Source organism: Petaurus breviceps, unplaced genomic scaffold (assembly GCF_028583685.1).
Source record: "Petaurus breviceps papuanus isolate PSGF00001 unplaced genomic scaffold, PetGlider_PUasm1.0 103, whole genome shotgun sequence".
Classification (NCBI taxonomy): Eukaryota; Metazoa; Chordata; class Mammalia; order Diprotodontia; family Petauridae; genus Petaurus; species Petaurus breviceps.
In genome coordinates, this window is record NW_027185588.1 from 4,089,910 (window position 1) to 4,100,918 (window position 11,009).

The 11,009-nt window shown below is 39.9% G+C and overlaps 1 pseudogene; it reads left to right on the plus strand.

Annotated features, from left to right (window-relative positions):
* The window catches only part of LOC138176120 (ceramide synthase 4-like), a 52,313-nt pseudogene that overhangs the window by 942 nt on the left and 40,362 nt on the right, over nucleotides 1–11,009 (plus strand).

The window sequence follows — 11,009 nt, forward strand, 5'->3', positions numbered from 1 at the left end:
TCCTCTGACCAGGGTCCTGATGATGTTTCTTTTGTATTCCCCTGGCTACCCCTCTTCCTGAGTAATACAACAAAAAGATGATTGTATATGAAACTGTGAATCTTCCACGTACAACTTGCTATTCCCTCCAAATACATGATGAAGTGATCATGTTAGATTCTTTTTCCTTTTTTTCTTCCCTCTCCCCCCCATCCCACACTTGAGATGGCTATCATTAGACACAAATAAACTTTATTCTTTTCCTTATATTTCTTCTGAATCTTTTATCTCAAAATTTCCATTAAGTTCTGGTCTTTTTGTTACAAATACCTGAGTCTTTCATTAAATGTCCATTTATATATTTTATATTTGTATATATATACATATACATATATATATATATATACATACACACACACACACACACACACACACACATATATATATGTAATATATTTGTGGGAAGGGCCAGGTAGAGAGAGTCAGTAGATACCAGAGAGGGAGGGGGCAGTGCTGGGACAGCTTTGTGAGCTATAAGAGAAGAGACTTCTACCTTGTGTTCTCGCTCTGCCATCTCAGCGAACCAATGATGAAAGCATTCCCACTCCCAGTTAGAAGGTTTTTTTGGCTTTTAAACTTAACTTGGTTTTATGATAAAGTAACTTTGACGGTGTAATGGGAATGCAAATTTGGAAGATCTTCCCTGCCCCTAGGTTAAAATGCACCTGAAGCCTGGGGAGGGAGGCTTGTTTTTCAGTAGATACTTCTTGATTGGCCAGTGAGTCAATAAGGTTGTTACATTCTCTGAGCCAGCAGAAGGCTATATAAGCCCTGATGTGTAGCTTTGTTTGGGACTCACTTTGAGAAGTGTTCTGTGATTTGATCTGAATTCTGGGAAGCTGTTGTTGAGAGTCCCCCGGCTTTGAAAAACCCAGATGTGGAAACCCAGATGTTGACTGGGTATGGATGTAATGGTTGGACAGTTTGGAAAGCTGTCTACTTGATCTGTTAATGTCTTGATAATTCTGTCTGTATATTTTGAAGTTTGGGGTGCTGACCTTTTTCCCCTGAAAAAGGTAAACGATATATGTCTGACTGATTAAAGTAAGCTTGTTAACCCATTTTGAGTTGCTTTCCTTTAACAAAGCAGATCCAAGAACCTGTATGGGCAGCAAACCCTGAGGACGCGCTTGGGGTGCTTGCTGCTACAGACGGGTCAAAGGGGCCCCATCTTGGCCAACATAATTTGATATTATCCTTAGTTAACTGACACCAGAGCTGGCAATATGTGTGATCATCAGGTTTACAGCTTGTCATATAAGAAGCAGGGGTCTTTACAGCCGGATTTCTAATTTTAGTATTGGAATGACCCATGGCTAAATTATCTCCAGAAGGGATCTAGTTAATACAGAGAGATCCCAGGTCCCAGAGCTAGCTTACGGGAATTGCAGATGTCAACTAAACCAGTGGGAGTCTGTTGAAAGTTTTCTTGACTCCCTCAAGGGTGAGACTCCAAGGAGAAAATGAATCCTGAAGCTCCATGAGTCAGCAGCTGTTGGTGGGGTTGGGTATCATCTCCTCTAGGCCTCAGTTTCTTGGTTTTCATGGCACCATATAATTCATCCTTCTAGAAGTTTGGTTAAAGGAGACAGCCAAATAGTAATATACAGTTACAACATTTATTCCTGTTCCCTTAAGCTAGAGAATTTGTACAAGGAGTTAGGAGAGCTTGATCCTAACTGATGAACAGATGAATCAGTAGACTTATATACATTTTAGAACCATCCCAATTCAGGATGATCATGACACAAAATTTATGATCTCCATTTGTTACTATCCATATGTGAGAAAAGAAGTTCCTTGGTGGTAAATGCAAATTGACAAAAAACAGAGCAGGGTCCATTTACATTTTATGGTCTCAGGATTTCTGTTTTCCTCCCATATGGAGTATATCCCAAGATAAGGGGAATTTCACCTCCAGCCTTATCTGGTCTCTGAAGTTGCCAACACAGGAGAAGGCATTTTTAAAGCAAAGGAAAGCAATCTGTTTGACTAATACAGACTTTTGCCAAGAATATGATATTTAATGATTATCACTATCAATTTATTTATTTATTCCCTCCAACTACCTTAATAATGAGAAAGGTCTCATGAGTTACAAATACAATCTTTCCATGTAGGATTATCAACAGTTCAACTTTGATAAGTCCTTTATGGTTTCTCTTTCCTATTTACCTTTTCATCTTTCTCTTGATTCTTGTATTTTAAAGTCAAATTTTCTATTCAACTTTGGTCTTTTCAACAGGAATGCTTGGAAGTCCTCTATTTCACTGAAATTCCATTTTCCCCTCTGAATTATTATGCTCAGATTTGCTGGGTAGATGATTCTTGGTTTTAATCCTACCTCCTTTGACCTTTGGAATATCATCTTCCAAGCCCTCTAATCTCTCAGTGTAGAAGTTGCTAAATCTTCTATTATCCTGATTGTATTTCCACAAAACTTGAATTGTTTCTTTCTGGCAGCTTGTAATATTTTCTCCTTGTCACCAAGGAAGTAAGCAAATACCTTTTCACCAAGAAAGTAAGATTCTACAGTCTGATTTCCCTCCCTGTTTTCTAATTTTCCCAGTCAATTACTTGACTTTTGACCTATTTGTTAAGTGGAGGGTGTACTGCCCCAAGATTCAGAAGTTTTGTGCAGCAGTTTTCAGAGATATTTCTAGGGACCTGTAATGTTCAGTTCTTCCAAGGTGGTATGGTTAAAGGAGAGGTGTTTACTCCTCTCATGGTCAGTGCTCTGGTCTGTGAGCAACCACAAGCACTCTTTTCTGCCTTGGAACTGTGAGGAGGAATCCTGTCCATTGCTACCATAGGCTCTGCCATGCTCCTCCTTGCCTCAGGACCAGCACCTTGTACTACGAACCAGATGCAAGCATGGGTAAAGCAAGAGAATCCTGTCTCATAGCCAACAACAATATGCCTGTAATCCCCCTCTGATAAACTGTTTGATTCTTCCACTATCTGTAGACCAGGAGCTCCAGAAGAGCCACAGCTATGGCAGTGGCTGCTGTTGCCCTGGAGCTGGGACTGGGGCTGGGGGTGGACCACCCTCCTCTGTCACCCAGGTGAAAGATCTTTCCTACTGACTTTCAAAGCGGTCTTTGGCATTTGTGGTTTGAGAAGTGTGGAAACTACTACATCTACTAGTGATTCAGTGTCCCGAGGTCTGCTTCAGCCCCTTCTGGCCACTGTGGTCCACGCTGTGCTGTGCTCTGCTCCCAGCCCAGTGTGATAGATCCTTCCCTTCAGCCTCTCAGATTGTCTTGGGTTGGAGTTTGCTTCAGTCTATAATTTTGTAGCTTCTGCTACTCCAGAACTTGATTAGAGACATTTTTACAGGTATTTTGAATGGTTTGGGGCAGAACTCAAGCATGTCCCTCCATTTACTCTACCATCTTGGCTCTGCCAAGATTTGACCTGATTCTTGAAGAAAGTCAGTGAAGTCAAATTAAAGTGATGTGGGAGAGCATTCCAGACATTGGTGAACAGTCAATGAAAACTTGCAAAGTTAGGAGATAGAGTACTCTGTTTGAGGAACAAGTAAAAAAGTTTTTTTTAAACAATTGGGGTTAAGTAACTTGCTCAAGGTTACAAGGCCAGGTGTTTCTGGGTGGGTGCTAAGTGTCTGAGCTCGGATTCGATCCCAGGTTATCCTAACTCTGGGGTCAGTGTTCTTACTCACTGTGCTACCTGGCCACCCCAAGTACAAAAAGTTTTGTTAGGATATGAGTAGGGTAGTAAAGTGTAAGAATACAGTAAAGATAAGAAGGGGGCCAGACTATGTAGTACTTTAAAAGCCAAACAAAAGATTTTATATTTGATCTTAGAGTTTACTGGAAACCATGGGAGTTTTTTTATATTAGGTTGACATGGTCAGTCCCATAAGGAAAATCCCTTAAGAAATGAATCAGAGTGAAGTGAGGAGAACCAGACAATTGATTTATGATAACAACAACATTGTAAAGACAAACAACTTCCGAAGATTTACAATCAATGAATAACAGACCTGCTGACCTCCTCTGATCTCCCATAAGAAAGATGACAGACTCAGAGTGCAGATTGAGACAGATTGTTTTGGATGTGACCAATGTGAGTCCTTGCTTTGCTTCACTCTGCAAATATGCTACACAGGTGTTTTTTTTTTCCTCCCAGTGGCAGGGAGAGGGTTATGGGGAAGGGAGAAAAAGAGAGGTTGTTGTTCATTGAAAACAATTTAATCTTAAAAATTAAAAGTACAGAAAAGAAAATCATTTGAACCCTCCCTTACAACAAAGAACAGCAAAGCCAAAACAACCACTGTAACTACCATGTTTGACAGACTATGTCACAGTTCCTCCCCTCTCCAAGTAAAATAGAGGAAGGTAAATTTCCCCATTTCTTTTCCTGGGTCAAGAGAGAGCATCATGATTTTATTGAACTTGGGTTTGTTTTATTCTTATATTCCAATTACTAGGGTATTGTTATCCTGATTCTGCTTATTACATGGCACACCAGCTCATACATATTTCTGATATTTCTTTGAATTCTTTATAATTTATTTAATATTCCATTACATTAATATATACTACAAAGTGAGATTTCCCCCCTTTGGTGGACTATTCACCATGTTTTTAGGTATTTTTTTTTTGCTACCAGGAAGGGTATTATTCTGAGTATTTCATTGCACATGGGACCTTTCTGCCTTTGACTTCCTTTGAGGCATATACCCAGCAATGCGATGTCTGAGATGAGGGATATTAACAAATGATAATTTGCACACACACACACACACACACACACACACACACACAGAAATAATTTTCCAGAATGGTTGAACAAATTCACAATTCCACCAATAATACTTCAGTATTTCTGCCTTCCCACAAACCTATCCAACATTGACTATTTTCATAATTTTTCGTCTGTGTCTATTTTCTAGATATTAAGTTAAAAGCTGGAATTGCTTTTATTTACATGTCCCTGTCTTACTCTCACCCTTCCCCCACAGCCGAACACAATTTGGGTCAACCTTTCCTATGGCTCTTAGGAGTTAGCAGTCCTTCTGAAAACTATTTAATTACATGCTATGATTACCTAACTTTTGGAGGATAGTTCTCATATATTTGAGATTGATAGCTTGAATACTAGAATTTTATCACAGATATTTGCAATATCTTTGATGCAAAGATCCTTTTCCACACTTCAGGTTATTATTCTTAGGCTTTATTTTTCTTCATTTATTTCATTTGTATAAATATTAGCCACTATCTCACAGCACTGTATTCTGTACTTTTCCGTTTTACCCTTTTATCAAAATTTATGATTTCATGTGTAAGCTAGATGGCTGAATGGATATGACAGTGGACCTGGAGTCAAGAAGGCCCAAGTTCAAATTTATTCTTGATACTTAAAAGCTATGTGACCCTAGACAAATCATTAACCTCTGATAGTTTCCTCTAATGTAAAATGGGAATAATAATAGCATCACCTATCCCCTAGGGTTATTGTGAGGACCAAATGATACAGTATTGGTAAAGCACTTAGCACAGTGCCTCGCATATAACAAGAACTTAATAAATGTTTGTTCCTTTCTCTCTGTGTCTCTCTGTCTCTATCTCTCTCTTTCTCTGTCTCTCTTCTTCCTCTCCCTTGTTTCCTTCCCAATTAAAGCCCCCTGAGCTGTGGCTAACCTGCTTCATTAGGCAATAGACCTATTCCCCTGACCCAATCAGAGAGATGGTCACATCTCACAAAGACTTCAAGGCATAGACCAATCCTGTTTACATATGAAAACCTCATCATGTATGACTTTATCAAGTGAAATTGTTTTCAAGTTAAGCCTTTCCCCTCTTATATTTGTTCTAATTTAATCATAGGTTATTTCTATAGGATTTCCCTGACTCCAGTAAACATTTTTCTTAGTCCAGTCATGGAATATTTTGGATGAGGAAAGTGGGACCCAGAAGGATGAAGTCATTTTCCAAAAGTGCCACAGGCAATGAGGAGCAGAGCTGGGTTTCACCCTAGATGCCCAGACTCCAGTGTCAGTATCCTTTTCACTATACCAAGCATGTAAAGTAGGTTTGTGAGGTTTTTTCCTCATAGTAATTATATGAGATTGTGCTATATGAATATAATGGTACATAATTGGGCTATAAGAAATGGAGGGAAGCCTTATTGCATTATTCACCTCCTTTAGGTCTGCATTTCAACAAAACTGGATATAACCCTGTCTCCAAATGCCCTTGTATAGTCCTACTACCAGGTCCTTTCTCACAGAAATACCCTATCCCCATTTTTAGAATGCCTGCATTCCTTCTCCACCTATTAAATTGCACCCAAACTTTAAAGCCCATTTTCAAGACTTCCCTCACACCTACCCGAAATCAACAATTGGTAGTGATCTTTTCCCCTTGGAGGCACCATTATTTTTTACTTCTCTGATGTATTTATGCTGTATTATTATGTGATATTATGGATATCTGTAAGAACTTTAAAATATTTGGGGCCCGAGACAATATTTTACTAAAAGCCTGTGTCTCTGATTAAGCACAGGTGTTTGCACACTTTGTTGTTGCTGTTGAGTCATTTCAGTCATATCCAACTCTTCATGACCTTATTTGAGCTTTTCTTAGCAAAGATACTGGAGTGGTTTTCCATTTCCTCCTCCAGCTTATTTTGCAGATGAGAATGTGAGGCAAATTGGGTTATGTGACTTGCCTAAGATCACAAAGCTAGTAAATATCTGAGGCCAGATTTGGCCCCATGAAGTTGAGTATTCCTGATTTTAAGCTCAGTGCTCTATTTCTTGCACCATGTTACTATCCACCAGCTTTGCGCACAGTAGATAATTAATAAATGCTTGTTGCATTTGAAATGAGAAGAATATTTGTGCTTTGACTTTGGCACAGAATTTCAGGGACCCTCCTAACTCATTTGCAGGGCTCTTTCTGCTCTCTTCATGATAGCCCAGAGTCCCCCTTTCTGAATGCCTCAGGTCATGTTCTCTTCTCCCATGTTTAGTACCTAGGATGAGATCTCACAAAGACCACCCTGATTCTCCACTCCCACTCTCCATCTACTTCAGGTTATATTCATTTAGCTGAGACAGGCCGCTTGGTGGGCAGAATATGGAAAAGAGAGAGAGAGTTCCCAAAGGAGATGGAAGGAGAGAGGTTTTTGGATGCTCATTTCCTTCTGTCTCCTCTTATAGGACAATTGGAGTGTCCCTGAGCAGGGCCATGGGTGTGCGTGACAAACTCAGGATCAAGGCTGCCCCCAATCCCATCTTGGAGTCCTTTTTCTGGAAAGAGAGTCAGAATCCCAAAGAGGTGAGCAGGCCCCAGGATTGGGTAATGTTAAGAATCTTGAAAGTGTTAAGCCTCACTACCCTTCAGTAGGCAAATTCACAATGTTCAATGGTTATTGAATAGGAAGTAGGGGAGATTGGAGGGACTGTATATCCAGGACTGCCTCAAATACAGTCTCTGTCTTCTTCTGTCTTCCTTGTCCCCTATCACTCAGATGACTTCTGCCACTGTCTCCTTCTATACCCGTCTTACACAAAGAGGTGCCCTTATGCCTTACCAAGTCTAGTCCCCCTACTTGCAAAAGCAGTTCCATTCCACCCTGTCACTTCTAAAAGATTTCCCTCTATCATCCTTACGATTTCATTTATTTGGGGTGGCTAGGTGGCACAGTGAATTGAGCACCAGCCCTGGAGTCAGGAGGACCTGAGTTCAAATCTGGCTTCAGACACTTAACATAAAAACTAGCCATGTGACCTTGGGCAAGTCACATAGCCCCAATTGCCCTCCAAAAAAAGCAAAAAAAAAAATCAATTATTTTCCATCTATTCTTGTCTAATGGTTCCTCCTCTACTGTCTACACGTGTCCATGTCTTCCCCATCATCAAAAGCCCTCCCTTCATCCTTCTATTCTCAATAACTTAACATTTCATATCTCTTCTGCCATTTATGGCTAAACTCCTTGAGAAGGCCATCTGCAAGAGATACCTTCACTTCCTCTCCCCTCATGCTTTTTGCATCAACTTCTTGCAATCCAGCTTCCCACCTCATCATGGAACAGAAACTCCCCTTTGTAAAGTTATCAATGATCTCCTACTTGTTAAATTAAATAATTTCTTCTCAATCCTTATTCTTTTTCATCTCTCTTCAGCCTTTGACTCTGTTAATTGCACTTTTCTGTTTAATACTGTCTTATTTCTAGGTTTTTAGGATACCACTCTCTATGGACTCTTTTCCTACCTATTTAACGGATCCTTCTCAGTCTCCTTTGCTGGATCCTCATCCAGATTATGCCCTATAACCACAGATGTGCCACATGGTTCTGTCCTGGGCCCTCTTCTCTTATCCCTCTTACCTACTTCCTTTGGTGGTCTCCTCAGCCATCTCTCTGCTGTTGACTCTCAAATCTTTCTATTTTCTGTAACCTCTCTGTTGACCTCCAGTTTTGCATTTACAACTTTCTTTTATGGATGGATGTCTAGTAGATGTCTTAAACTCACTATGTTGGAAAGAATTCATTATTATTCTCCCTAATACTTCCTCTCCTCCTAACATCCATTTCGTGGTCAAGGATGCTACCATCTTTTCAGTCCTTCAGATTTTCCACCTAAATGTCATCCTTGGTTCCCCACTATCTCTCACATCTCACATTCAATCTGTTGCCAAATGCCAGTTAATTTTACTTTTCTAGTATCTCTGCAATAGCCCATTTTCTCCTCTGACAATGCCACCACCCAATTACAAATCTGGACTACTGTAATAGCCATCTAGTGGATCTGCCTACCTCATGTCTTTGCCTGCTCCTATACATCTTTCACTCAGTGGCCAAAGTGTTCTTTGTCTTAAATCTCAGATTTGACCATGTTATCATCATACTGAATAAACTGCTATGCTTCCTTCTGGCCTCTAGGGTTAAATACAGAATCTTCAGTATGGCATTCAAAGTTTTTCAGAAGCCTCATCCCTCAGCTTTCTAATATACTTATACCTTGTTACCCTTGACATAGTCTTTGATCCAATGCTGGTTTCAACACAAGCAAAAACAGTAATAACCATTACTGAACAAGAAATTCTGTGAATCCAGGTAATCTGGGAAAGACCTGAGAGAGACCTGACCCAAAGGGATGCAAGTTTGGGTCAGGGTGCTATGGTATTAGGTGTGATTGGCAAAGCAGCAGCCTTGTTTGTGTATTCATTGATCCACCCCACCTTTTGTCAGTTGATATTTGCACTCATCAGGTCCTCTTACCCCACCCCTTTCTCTATTTTCATTTGGAGATTTTTATTTTACTTCTTTTCTTTCTTTGGCTGCATCTTCATCCTCTACAAGGTGAGTATACCTTATTCTATCCTTATTGTTGTCTGCTCTCTTCCCTTTTTGTCCCTGATCTTGTCCATCCCTGTCCTCTTCTGTCCTCAATTTTATTTATCTCCTTTGTTCTTTTCATCTTTTTAAATCTCTTCCTTCTATTTCCATCTGTCTCCCCTTTCTCCACACTTCAATCTTCTTTTTTGCTGTTTATCTTTCTATCCTTTTTTCCCTTCTTTTCTTTTCTCTTTCCTTCTCTCTCCTCCATCCCTGAGTTCTTTGTTTTCCGTTATTTCTCACTTTTTATTTGTTCTGTGCTTTCCTTCTCGCTTCCCTTCTGTCCTTATAGTATAAGGACATCATCATTCACTCTCCATCTCCACATACCTTTTTGTTGTCTCTATCTCCTCTCCTCTTAAGTCCCTTTCTTCTCATCCCTCTTGTATTCTTTATCCAGCTGTCTCCTCATCATCTCAATTCCCATGCTCTTGATTTCTCTCCATTGCCTTCTGTTTCTCTCTGCTGTCTAATCCACCCATCCCTTGTTCCTGGTCACTTTTATCTCTCTTTCTGTCTCTTTTATTCTCTATTTCATTGTTTCTTTGTCTTGTTGCATGCCTAATTTTCTCACTGCCCACCCTGAATTGTTCTCCATCATCCTATACCTTTTCTTATGGTTTCTGGGGAGCAGAAGAAGGCATGACTTCTTTTCAGTGTCTCTGCACTTGAACTAACCAGCATGACCCACAAACAGAGCTGATAAGAATTTCTGAGTCAGATATGAACCAGAACACAAACCATGGCACCAAAACACTAAACCAAAGCTTGCTGGGGGAGTGGCATCATTGTAAGAACATAGGTGAAGGAAGAAAGAGAGAGGCAGACAAAAAAAAAGCATTTGGCTTAATTAAATGCCCAGATTGATTTATAGGATTCCAACTGGCATGTGTACAATTTGACCAATGCCTTATTAGGCAGATGCCTAATCTAAGGGGCCACTCTAACCACACCTCTAGCAGATTATATTAGAGAAAGTAGAGGGACCAAGTACTGTTAATATGAAGGGAAGTGTGAACAAAAGCAAGAGTGGAGGGTAGAACCATTCCTTTGACCAAAGGTTTTCCTTGGCAGGTAGGACTTTGTCATGACTTGGGCAGAGGATAAAAATGATGGATGCCAAGATAATGAGAGCTTGTGAAGTTGAGCTGGCATCATTCCTTTTGCATGCTGGGAGTTTTCTGAAGAAAGATAAAAATTACGAGATGGATCCCTTACATGTAGGGGCTGGCACTGCTGGGGGTACTTTTTTAGGAAATGATCCCTTGTTTCTTTTAGGAGACATGGTTTTGGGAACCTAGACTATGCTGGGAGAAATACCCCAAACAAGCGAGTATTTCTAGGAAAAAGCTGAGTTTCAGAGTTGACCAAGGAAAAGGAGCTAATGTAGGTACCATGCAAAATCACAGAATCTTAGAATTATACACTAGGTATTTATTAACATTTATAGTGTGCCAAATATTATGCAATGCCCACAGGATGTGAATACAGAAATGAAACTATCCCTGGTCTCAAAGAATTTACATTCTGTCCAAGGAGACAACATGCAACATGTATATATATATATATATATATATATATATGTATATATATATATG